This window comes from Anomaloglossus baeobatrachus, chromosome 4, assembly GCF_048569485.1.
Source record: "Anomaloglossus baeobatrachus isolate aAnoBae1 chromosome 4, aAnoBae1.hap1, whole genome shotgun sequence".
Taxonomy (NCBI): domain Eukaryota; kingdom Metazoa; phylum Chordata; class Amphibia; order Anura; family Aromobatidae; genus Anomaloglossus; species Anomaloglossus baeobatrachus.
Window position 1 is genome coordinate 300,469,029 of NC_134356.1, and position 13,023 is coordinate 300,482,051.

A 13,023-nucleotide genomic window follows, 5' to 3' on the forward strand; every position below is an offset into this window, starting at 1 on the left:
ACATATATAACTCCTAACTCCCCCTGTGTGCATTTGAGGATAATTGAGCTTTGTATATCATTAAGGGACATTGAACATTCCCCCCTTTTTTAGATATACTTAAATTCTCTTTATCTAGTGCAGATTGGATTACTTGACTGTGCATATATATTCACAATCTTGACATTGGATAATGTTTTGCACAATTGTTGCATATGTTAACTGCAGTGATGTATACCGGGTTTGACCCCCCTCACCTGTCCGCACCTTTTATTAATAAAAAATATATTTGGACCTATTTTGATCTCCTCTTGTCCTTCGTTTTTTCACCAGCAACCTGACCTGGCAGGGATCGCTGGAGCGTCGCTACACGGGTTGCTGGTGAGCTTATCACACAGGCAGATCTCACCAGCAACCCATGACCAGCCCCCAGCGCCACGTGGAAGCGATGCTGCGCTTGGTAACTAAGGTAAATATCGGGTAACCAACCCGATATTTACCTTGGTTACCAGCGCACACCGCTTAGCGCTGGCTCGCTGCACACCTAGCCACAGTACACATCGGGTTAATTACTCGATGTGTACTCTGTTACGTGTGCAGACAGCAGGAGCCGGCTTCTGCGGATGCTGGTAACCACAGTAAACATCGGGTAACCAAGAAGCCCTTACCTTGGTTACCCGATATTTACCTTCGTTACCAGTGTCTGCCGCTCTTGGCTGTCAGTGCCAGCTCCTGTTCTCTGCACTCCTAGCCACAGTACACATCGGGTTAATCACCCGATGTGTACTCCAGCTACGTGTGCAGAGAACAGGAGCCGGCACTGACCGCTGAGAGCGGCGGACGCTGGTAACGAAGGTAAATATCGGGTAACCAAGGTAAGGGCTTCTTAGTTACCCGATATTTACTGTGGTTACCAGCGTCCGCAGAAGCCAGCCCCTGCTGCCTGCACATTTAGTTGTTGCTCTCTCGCTGTCACACACAGCGATGTGTGCTTCACAGCGGGAGAGCAACAACTAAAAAATGGCCCAGGACATTCAGCAACAACCAACGACCTCACAGCAGGGGCCAGGATGTTGCTGGATGTCACACACAGTAACATCGCTAGCAACGTCACAAAAGTTGTTCCTTAGCAGCGCTGTTGCTAGCGGTGTTGCTTAGTGTGACGTGGCCTTTAGAATAAGAAACTTAGCCATACACTATCTGAATACATGTGTTTAGGGGTGTTTGAGCCTCATCAGTCCAAAAAAGGAGGACTAATTTAGCTAGGAGATACCCCATGGTCTGAGGTCTCTCAAATTAGACCATCTGTTTTGCAACCACCCTAAGCCAGATAATGTAATGCTGTGACTTTAGAAATCTATACCACAGATTAATTTCCATGTGTATAAATTCTGCAGTAGGTACACTTTGTAGAACCTCATACTGTATGCATTGTTATGTATTCTGCTGCGGATTTTCTATCCACATATACATACTAAAATTATGCAATGTTTTTATGCAGTGTGAATGTACCCTAATAGTTGGCCTGGAACATAAGGTTAACCAGGGAAGTAAAAAGCAATCATTGGGCCAAACAATAAAACTTGACTCACTTTGAATGTGTTCAGTAGCATATTCAAAATATAAAAAGATTAGGACTAGGGATGATCGAATACCTCAAATATTCAGCTTCACGAATATTTTCCGAATAGGTCGCCGCTATTCGACTATTCGTGAATATTTGATGCGCAATGTAAGTCTTTCGGAATAACAACTACTCGGGCTTCCCATAGACTTACATTGCGCATCGAATATTCGCGTAGCAGTGACCTATTGGTCGAATATTCGCGAAGCCGAATAATTGAGGTATTCGATCATCCCTAACTAGGACTCTTTTTAGTCTTCCTGTTGCTGAAAAATAATGCACAAGGTGATGTATCAGTAAAGGAGTAATACATGTTTGTTGTAAAAGTGTGATAATGATAACCCCCTTGCTGATTCTGCTGTATATCTACATACAGAGCAGATGCTGCCTTTAATACTTTGCTGCCATCTGTCAATAACAGCAGTTACTGGCACTTACAGCAGCATTTAACCCCTTCACCACCTGACAATTTTCCATTTTTAGTTTTTGTTTTTTTTCTCCCGCTTCTTCCAAGAGCCATAACTTTTTATTTTTCCTTTAATATAGCCATATGAGGGCTTTATTTTTGCGGGACGAGTTGTAGTTTTGAATGACACCATTCATTCTGCCACACCACCATTTTTTATTTACCATGTTGACCACATGGTAAAACTGACTGGGCAATATGATTCCACAAGTCAGTACGAGTTCGAAGATACCTAACAAGTATAATTTTATTTTTATTTAGATGTTAAAAAAAATACAGAAATTTACGAAAAAAAAAGAATTGCGCCTTTGTTGCCATTTTCCAAGATGCCTAGCATTCTCATTTTTTGGGATCTGGGGATGTGTTACAGCTTATTTTTTGCAATTTGAGATGATGTTTTTAATTATACTATGATTGGGTAAATGTAATGTTTTGATCTCCTCTTATTGCAGTTTTGCAATATAGCAACAACCAAAAAAAGTAATTCTGACGTTTAATTCTTTTTTCTCATTACACCTTTTACCAATCAGATTAACTTCTTGCAATACCAAATATGTGTATTTTTTTGTTTTATTTTCAATGGGGCGAAAGGTGAGTAATTTGATCTTTTATTTTTTCACGTTTTTTTAAACTTTTTTTTTAATTGATTTTACTACTCGCCTTAGGGGACTTGAATCTCACTCTGTCTGATCACTTCTGCTATGCAGGGCAATGCTTCAGCATCCTTTTGAACATCAGAAATGCTGATCTCCTGTTAATGCCGGTGTTCATAGGAACTACATTATGACAGACATGAGTCATCAACTGAACCCCTAGCTGTCATAACTACCCATTAGTTCACTGTGATCACATCACAGGGCTGCTGATGGCAGCAGGGAAGTGCACGTTTCCTGCCAGAGCGTGTTAAATCCTGCTGTTAGAGATTGACAGCAGGATTTACCTAGCTAACAGGTGTGGGTGGATCTCTGATCCACTCGTGCCTGTTAGCTCCCTATGTCAGCTGGTCATATCAGCTAACATGTGCAGGGAAACTCGGTGCGTGAGCCTGCATTAAAGGGACAGATACAGCCTTGACTGTACAGGTACATCAAAGGTCATCAAGGGGTTAAATAGCATGATCACCATTGTGGATGCATAGTAGCTTTCACCACCTCCCATTGTTGTGTTTAAAGAGGTTTTTCACACTATTAAACACACTTATACTTAGCTCCTGTGGTGGTGGTCTTCTGGGTCTCATGTGACTGTGTTCCGTAATAAGTGCACTGTGCTCAATCAGCGTTGGCTTCACCCCGCCTTTGGACATATCAAACATCAAGATAAAGTGAGCAACCAGCCACAGCTCTGATTTCCTCTTGATGCTTTATTAGCGAGAAGAGTAAAGACTGCACCGATTGGGCATAGGGCATGCATCACATAACAACCTCACATGAGCCTTGGGAATTCAAATTCCAACACCACTGGAACCGGAGGTGAGTATAAATATTTTTATTTTAATGAGGGCAAAAACACTGCTTGAGAAGGGGTTGTAAGAGTAGTGCACAATCCATTTAATGTTAAAAAAAATCGTAATGCCAGATTAGCAATTTATAGGCACAGGCATCATAATTCAGACTCATTATTAATAATAATAATAATAATAATAATAATAATCTACATTAAAAAGTGATCAAAATGACTGATATACCACAACATAGTTTAAATGAAAACTACAGCTATGCAAACATTGAAGGAAAAATAAGAATGTTATGGATCTCAAAAAATGGTGACACAAAAGCATATGCATCACTGTACTTAAAAACAAATCAACCGGTATTTTGTAATCAGAATTTTTCTTTTTCGAAATTTTTGAATTGTTTTTACTGGTAGCATCTCTGGTAACCAACCACGTTTAGTGGCTCTGAATGTTTACATGTGACCTCATTTGCTTAGCGGAATAGAGACCTGTGAGAACCACAAATCTTACACATTTCAGAAAATCAACTTTATTATTCACACACAAGTACACCTGCACATTAGGTCAATATATTTACCGTAGTTGTTGACCCCATAATAGCTGTCATGATTGCCACTTTAGTAGTTACGTCCATGAAAATAACAAAAATGAGTTGCTAACATGTTCATTGAAGAAGGAATGCAACTTAAACACACATTTGAATGAATTTTAATAGTTTTTTTTTTTTAAATAAAGACATGAATTACTTAAAGAGTATCTGTCATCAAGTTTCCCTTTTCTGACTGTACAAACAAGAGAAAATACGACCAAAGTCCAGGGTACAAAAAAGTGAAAAAACTTTATTAGATGGATAGGTGCAGGGCGGCACAAAACAAGTGTGGACATAGGCAGGTGATCACTAAATGTTAGGCATCTTACCCAACTGCTGACAAATCATTGATAATCCATACATATAATATACAATGACATCTGACTGTGTCTATTGCTATGTTGTACAGTACCACTAAAAAATGTGGACATCTATTACTGCATTTCTATATTAAATCCATGTATTTGTGGCTAAATTTAATTTTGTAATTGGCTTTCATTGAAGAATTTGGATTATTTGCCATCTACATAAGTTAAATCGACAGTAGACTGCAAAATGGGATAATATTAGAGATGAACAGATTGATTCAGAGAGGATCAAGTTGTAATTGCAATTCTAGAACTGTCCAGTGTCACGTAAATACAAACATTTGGAAATTCAATTTAAAAAAATTGTAAGGCACCATTTCCTACAAACACAATAAAGCACCAAACAGTTGGTTAAAGTAATTTTTGTGTTGCCTTGTGCGCCTCCCCATAATGCCCTAAAGATTTCACATCTTACAGATTATCATACCTTGTACTGTACTGTGGTGATCATTGCCTAGGTCATTACAGATTAGTGGTTTCCAGTGGAGCACAGTTTGTATGGCAGAGTCATTTCACATCTACAGAAGAACTGAATTATATTATAGTTACATAGTTACATAGGTTGAAAAAAGACCTAGGTCCATCTAGTTCAACCTTCCTCCACCAGTTCTACATTTTGTCATTAATTCATTTATAACCGACAATGTTGTGTGTACTGAGGAAATCATCCAGCCCTTTTTTAAAAGCTGTTATAGTATCTGCCATTACTACCTCTTGTGTTACAGCATTCCACAGTCTGACTGCTCTAACTGTAAAGAACCCTTTCCTATTTAGCTGCCAGAATCACTTTTCTTCTACTTGCAGTATATTCCTCCTGGTCTTTAGTATTGTTTTCGGAAGGAATGAGTCATGAGCCAGTCCTTTATATTGACCACACATGTATTTATTCATAGAAATGAGATCTCCTCTGAGACGTCTTTTTTCTAAGCTAAACAAATCCATATTTTGGCCTTCCATTCCTTGTAGTAGTCTAGTTGCCCACCTTTGAACTGACTTTAACTTCTGAATGTCCTTTTTAAAATGTAGAGCCCAAAACTGGATCCCATACTCTAGATGTGGCCGGTAGTTGCCTGGATCCACCCGCTTACCTTTCTTAAATATCGGTACCACATCAGCAATCCTCCAATCCTGAGGCACCAACCCTGTTACAAGTGAATCTAAAAAGATGAGATACAGTGGTCTGTCGATTACGCAGCTCAATTCCCTCAATATTCGTGGATGAATGCCATCTGGCCCGGGAGATATGTCAATGTTTAATTTACTCAGACGCAGGCGTACTTCTTCTTGTGTTAAATTAATATCAATTGATTTTTAACTATTGGAATGATCCCTGGAACAGTCAGTTTCTTGGTGAACATGGAGGAGAAGTGCCTGTTTAATATCTCAGCCTTTTGTTTGTCCTCTATAATTAACTTGTTATTATATTTTAAGGGGTCAATACCATCCTTTGCTTTTGTTTTGGCAATAATGTATTTATACAATTTTTGGGATTTATTTTAATGTCCTTGGCGATTTTTGTTCAGAAGCTAATTTTGCTAGCTTGATTTCTTTTTTACATTTTCTATTGAGATCTTCATACTCCAGGAATGCTATTTCTGCATTCTCAACCTTCAAGATTTTGAGCACCCTAATAAGAATAAGTCTCTTTCTTCTATAGTTTGTAAGCTCTTTTGCTCAACAGGGTTTTCTATCTTTCTTTCGCCTATAGAGTACAAGCCTTTTTGGATAGTAGGCTTTTCTTTCTTCTCCCCACGTATATTTTCTGGGCAATTACAAGATTTCCATTATTGTCATTCATGCAAATTTGCTCCCCGCAAATCAAATTTTTGGGTGAAAATTCAGTAATGATTTGCTCATATCTGGTGAAGATAAATCAACTAGTGAGCGCAAGCTGAAGGGAGAGTTTTTAATTAGAAAGAAAAAATGGAGAAAAAACAGCACTAGTCCTGACCACAAAATCCAAGAGCTTATTCAAAAATAGATTAGCATCCAAAGTATAATGCAGTGGTACAGAGCGTGACTAGGAGTACACAGCAATTTGTTTCTGACCCTTCCGATCTTTAGTCATGCCGTGTACTCCTTTCCTAGCCATGCTCTGTACCGCTGTGTTATACTCTGGATTGTAATCTATTTTTGAATAAACTCTTGGATTTTATGGTCGTCGCTAGTGGTGGTTTTTTTCCATTTTTTCTTGAAAAAAACACAAAATCATCATTTACCCTATAATAAAGTAAATAAGTAAACAATGGTAGTACATTTAAATAATATTAATATTATAGTAGGACATCCCAAATGCACATATACCAACTTATACTTATTCTTTTGGGGTTTTTTTGTGTGTTTTTTGCACTTTGTATCTCTATAGCTTCCCAGTACAGATGCATTGCATTCAATTTGTGCCTTTTCCTTCTCTACTCTTATTTAGGCTGATGTCACTGAGGCAAGGTAAGGTTTTAATCCTAGGGTAGGACTATCCTGACTGACTGAAATGGCCACGATGTGATTATGCTCCTATTAAACATATTAATTTATACTCTGGCTCATTCTTTGGAATTGCTGTGGTTTTTTTCTACTTTGTACAATTGGAGCCATTGTCCCTTCCTCTGAGTTAGAGATTGCATCTATATGGCTTTCAAGGACAGATGGTTTCAGTTCCAGCCTTGTCCTTCTCTGCCCTTATTTACACTGATGTCACTTACACAAGGTATGGTTTTAGTACTAGAGTAGGATAGCTACATCTTGTCACAATGGGATGACTTTTACACTTTTTGATCAAACTGTGCTAACCAAGTACCCTATGTTATTTAAATGTACAGAGTAGGTCATAAGCATGAATACACCCTGATAAAATGGAAGTGGTTGCTGATATCACCCTTCTGTTTGTGGCATATTAGTACATGGGAGGGGCCAAACATATGAGGCCTGGTGATGCCCATGGCAGCCATCTGCAAATCCGCCATTTTGAATTCATCTTTAATTTTTTTCAATGGGAAGGGGTCATGTGACATATCAAACACAAAGAATTGCACAAGAAAAACCATGGTGTGCTAATGTTAATGTAGCTTAATTCATTATCGAGTTTATGATACATGTGTGACATGGAACAACGACAGTAACCCCCTAAAGGATGTGCTCAAAGTGCTGCCCATTGTGTTGAATTGTCAACGCAATTCTCTTCTCCCAATCTTGACACACCGAGAGCAATACCGCAGATCCAGGATCCAGGATGTGGGGCACCTGAAACAACGGATACATGAGACCTGTGGTAGCATTTCTTCTGTGGAATTTCTCTCTCCACATACGGCAATGAGACTAATTCCCTAGATCAACGTCCAATCATAGAATCTAGTGCACATAATCAGTAATATTATATTTTTCAAGAAAGTCATCCAGGCTTTCTTGAAAAATTATAATGTTTCTGTGATTATAATTAAACCTTCTTTCTTTTAGATGTACAGGAGGCCCCTTAATTCCCGTCACAGGCCTAGGTTTAGAAAGATCATTAGAGATCATTAGAAAGGCCTCTGTACTGTCCCCTCATGTATTTGTACATGGTAAAAAATCGCCCTTAAGTCTTGTTTTTAAAAACTGAATAATATCAAGTTAAGTAAGCTTAGTATTGCAGTCTACCTATTCCCTTAATAATCTTGGTTGCTCCTCTCTGCATTCACTTTAGTTCAGCAATATCCTTCTTATGCACTGGATACCAAAATTGTACACAGTATTCTAAAGGCCGCTTTACACACTGCGATATCGGTACCGATATCGCCATCGTGTGTACCCGCCCCTATCGGTTGTGCGACATGGGCAAATCTCTGCCCGTGTCGCACAACATCGCCCGGACCCATCACACTACTTACCTGCCCTGCAACGTCGCTGTGACCGGCAAAGGAGGCGGTTCGTTCAGCGTCACAGCAACGTCACAGCAGCGTCACTGAACCGTCGGCCAATAGAAGCGGAGGGGCGGAGATGAGCGGGACAAACATCCCACCCACCTCCTTCCTTCCGTATTGTGGCCAGGAGGCAGGTAAGGAGAGCTTCCTCGTTGCTGCGGTGTCACACGGAGCGATGTGTGCTGCCGCAGGAACGAGGAACAACTTCGTTACTGCTGCAGTAGCGATATTCGAGAATGGACCTCCATGTCCCCAATGAGCGATTTTGCACGTTTTTGCGACGATGCAAAATCGCTCATAGGTGTCACACGCAACGGCATCGCTACCGTGGCCGGATGTGCGTCACAAAATCCGTGCCCCCCAACGAGATCGCTGTGGCGATCTCGTAGCGTGTAAAGCCCGCTTTAGTGTGGTCGCACTAGTGACTTGTATAGGGGTAAAACTATATTCTCCTCATGAGCATCTATGCCTCTTTTAATGCATTCCATTATTTTATTAGCTTTGGCAGCAGCTGCCTTACACTGGTCAGGAAAGCTGAGTTTACTGTCCATCCATACACCAAAGTCTTTTTCAGTGACAGTTTTATCTAGTGTTTTACAATTAGGTACACGAGTATACATTTTATTTCCTATGCCCAAGTGCATGACTTTACATTTATCTACATTACCCTTCAATTGCTATTTCTCAGCACAAGTCTCTAGCTTACATAAATCCTTTTGAAATATTAAATTATCCTCTTCTGTATTAATTACCTTGCAGAGTTTAGTATCATCTGTAAATATTAAAATTTTACTCTCTAGGCCCCATACAAGGTCATTAATAAATATGTTAAAAAGAAGAGGGCCCAATACTGAACCCTGTGATACCTGTTAACTGTGACCCAGTCTGAGTGTGTTTCATTAATAACCACCCTTTGTTTCCTATCACTAAACCAGTTCTTAACCCTGTTACACATATGTTCACCTAATCCCATTAGTTTCATTTTATGTACAAACTTTTTGTGTAGCACTGTATCAAACACCTTTAAAAAAATCCATATAGACAAGATCCACTGCATTTCCCTGCTTCAGTCTAGAATGTACCTTGTCATAGAAGCCAATTAGATTAGTTTGACAGGACTAATCCCTCATAAACCCATGTTGATACTGCGTCATGAGGTTATACTTCTTGAGATACTCCAGGATAGCATCACTTAGGAAGCCCTCAAGGTTTTTACCCATAGCATAGGTTAAACTTACCAGCCTATAACTTTTAGGCTCAGATTTTGGGCCAGTGGTACGGTTACTGTTATTATAGAATCTCTGACTATTAAAAATAATGGTCTGTCTATGACTGTACTTAATTCCTGCAGTACTCAGGAGTGTATGCCATCTGGCCATGGAGATTTGTTTACTTTAGTTATTTGAGGTGGCGATGGCGCACTTTCTGCTGGGTTAAGCAGGTGACATTTACAAGGCAATTCATGGTATCACTGATCATGTCATCTGTAATGGGATCTTCTTGCATAAATACTGTTGAGAAAAAAGCATTTAGCAGATTAGTCTTTCCTTCATACTCTTCCACCATTTCACCCAGACTATTTTTAAGGGTTAGCACTATAATTTTTGAGTTTCTTACTCTTCATGTAGTTGAAGAATAATTTTGGATTATTTTTACTTTCTTTGGCAATAAGTCTCTCTGTCTCAATCTTTGCTGCCTTGATTTGCTTTTTACAGAATTTACTTAATATTCTATAAGCATTTAATGCTTCCTCACTAGTCTTTTGCTTGAATTCTCTAAACGCTTTCTTTTTGTCATTTATTGTGACCCTTACAGCTCTATTTAGCCATAGCGATTTCCTCCTATTTCTAGCTTGTTTATTCCCATAGGGTATATATTGTGCACAGGTCCTATTCAGGATACTTATAAAAGTGTCCCATTTGTTTTGTGGACCTTAATTTCTCAAGACATTGTCCCAATTTATGGCACTAAACTCATCTCTTATACATTGGAAATCCGCCCTCCTGATATCTTTGTAACTCCCCTACCATACATCTTATCAAAGGGTACATGAAAACTTATTATTTTGTGATCACTATTAACCAAGTGACTGCCAAGCCGTATATTTGATAAGTGGTCTGACCTATTGGTTAATATTGGGGTTTATGTGGTTGCTGGATGGAATCAATGGCTTCAGTAGAACACAGCAGCCCCTTTATTGGATAATGTATAAGAGATAAGTGAAAAACCTTAAAGCAGCCATTAAACAACGTATGGGAAAACTGTGTTACACTCAATAAATTGCATATATATGGCAACCACCAGAACAGATATCAGCTGAACATGTGTTCAATATAGTAATAATGACCAATTAAATTTGCAAGTTCTGGACAACTCATTTACATATTGAAGCAATTGAAGCTGGGAATAAAACATTAAGTTGAAAATTCTATTACATGTTTAAAGATTTCTCTAGCAAAGACGTAAAGGTTTTGGTGATGTGGGCCACTCTTTGTTAGTAATATTCATCCTAGATACATACAATATTATAACAAGGTGCATAAAAAACTGACAACTAATCATTTACAATTTATTTTACAGATGTTAAACTGTATTCTTGTGTGCCTGGGGGGAATCTGGATTTTGAATGAAGGAGGTAAGAACATTTTTATATTTGGAAAAGAATTTTTTGAATGACAAAGTACTGCAAAATCACTTCAAATCTCCTCCTCTAAACCAGAGATTTTTGTGATCGCTTATGAATTCTTATAATCCTATAATATTATAGTTTACTTGAAAGAACTACCTCTTAGGAAGATCATTTTTACTATAATTTTAAGCGGTTATGAAAAAGAGGTTTATTTTTATGGGATTGAACTTAAGACAAAATTTGGCCATATTCATAAAATAATGATCCTCTAATGCTCATTTGGCTCACAGCTACCGTATTTTCGCTTTATAAGACGCACTTTTCCTCCCAAAAATTTGTAAGGAAAATGGGGGGTGCGTCTTATAATCCGAATATAGCGGTACCTGCGGGTCCTGTCTGTGCGGCGATCGGGCGGCCGGGTGCCTGTGGCTGCGTGCAAGCAGCCGGGTACCTGTGCTTGCGTGCGGTGGCAGCCGGGTACCCGTGACCGTGTGCGGGCGGCAGCCGGGTGCTGTGTGCAGGCGGCAGCCGGGTGCTGTGTGCTGGCGGCAGCCGGGTGCTGTGTGCCAGCGGCAGCCGGCTGCCGCCCTCACACAGGCACTCGGCTGCCACCCGCATGCAAGCACAGGTACCCTGCCGCTTGCACGCAGGGTGGGCGGGCAGCCTGCTGGCTGCCACTCTGTGCATGCGGGCGGGCGGCTGTGCAGCAAGTTACCCAGTTTGTCCGCGGTCCCATTTTCAAATGATGGCGCCATGAGCGTGCGCGTGCGCAGATGGAGCTCTTGGATGAGAGCTCCATCTGCGCACGCGCTGCTTTGGGAGTCAGCGCGTGCGCAGATGGAGCCCTTGGATGAGAGCTCCATCTGCGCATGTTCCGCTCCGGGCACCATTACTTGAATTGGGACCGCGGACACACTGGGAAAACACCGCATCGGTTTGCTCCACCACTGAGCCGTCGCCACCGCTGCCACCACTGAGCCGTCACTGCCACTGCCACCACTGAGCTGTCACCGCTGCTGCCACCACTGAGCCGTCACTGCCACTGCCACCACTGAGCCGTCACTGCCGCTGCTACCACTGAGCCACCATTTGAACAGGGACTGCGGACACTCTCACTGCACCGGCCTGCTACAGGACTCACCCACTGCCGCTGCTGCTGCCACCACGGACCCCGCGGCTCCTGCCACCGCACCTGCCACCATGGACCCCACCGCGCCTGCCACCACGGATGCCACGGTACCTGCCACCACTGACCCGCCACGCCTGCCAGCACAACCTGAGCCTCCTGTGACCTGCTTCACCACCTATCCTTCCCCCCTCCGGTAAGAGAACACTGAAGTATAAGACGGACCCCATTTTTTTTTACCTTTTTTATGTCTAAATTTGGGGTGCGTCTTATAATCCGGTACATCTTATAAAGCGAAAAATACGGTAATTTTGTTAAAACCATTTCCATGCAAATGCATGAGCAGCTGGGGCATGCATGTGATCTCATTGGGGAGAAGGGAACAAGCCAGTGCTGGACTCAAAGTGCCAGAAGCAAGATAAAATCCATCAAGTTCAATTCTTCCTTTCCCCAACATCTGTCATCAAGGGAGAATTTGGAAACATTCATATGGATTAGATTCTCCAAAAGTACCACTGAAACCTCGAGAGTCCATGTCAATGTTGGGTATGAACACCAAACTTACGTTTTCAGGTTCACTCATTATTAATAGTAATATACTTGCAGGACAAACTAAACTATTAGTTTCAGTAGAGCTAGTATAACAGAAACAAAGTAGATTCTTGTTATGTCAGAAACTAAAGACTGTGAAAACCTAGAACACATGTAGATGACCTTACAAAAACAGAACTGAATTGAATTTTAAAAAAAAAATCTTCAAGAAAGAGAGCCCCTCAGTGCCATATACTGTATATTAGATATGGTTGTGATTTTTTTATTCCAGGTAGAAGATTTCTAGATATGTCCAATAGTGATGAGCGAGTACTAAAAAGCTCGGGTGCTCGAGGCTCGGGCCG

General features: G+C 40.7%; 1 protein-coding gene across 3 annotated transcripts in view; it reads left to right on the forward strand.

Annotated features, from left to right (window-relative positions):
* Positions 1 to 13,023, forward strand: part of TAFA2 (TAFA chemokine like family member 2) — a 643,090-nt gene that overhangs the window by 344,178 nt on the left and 285,889 nt on the right. For all 3 annotated transcript variants that reach the window (XR_012753036.1, XM_075344946.1, XM_075344947.1), the window contains exon 2: positions 10,953 to 11,007. The gene's annotated coding sequence lies outside the window, so the exon portion shown is untranslated. The remainder of the gene's footprint in view (positions 1 to 10,952; positions 11,008 to 13,023) is intronic.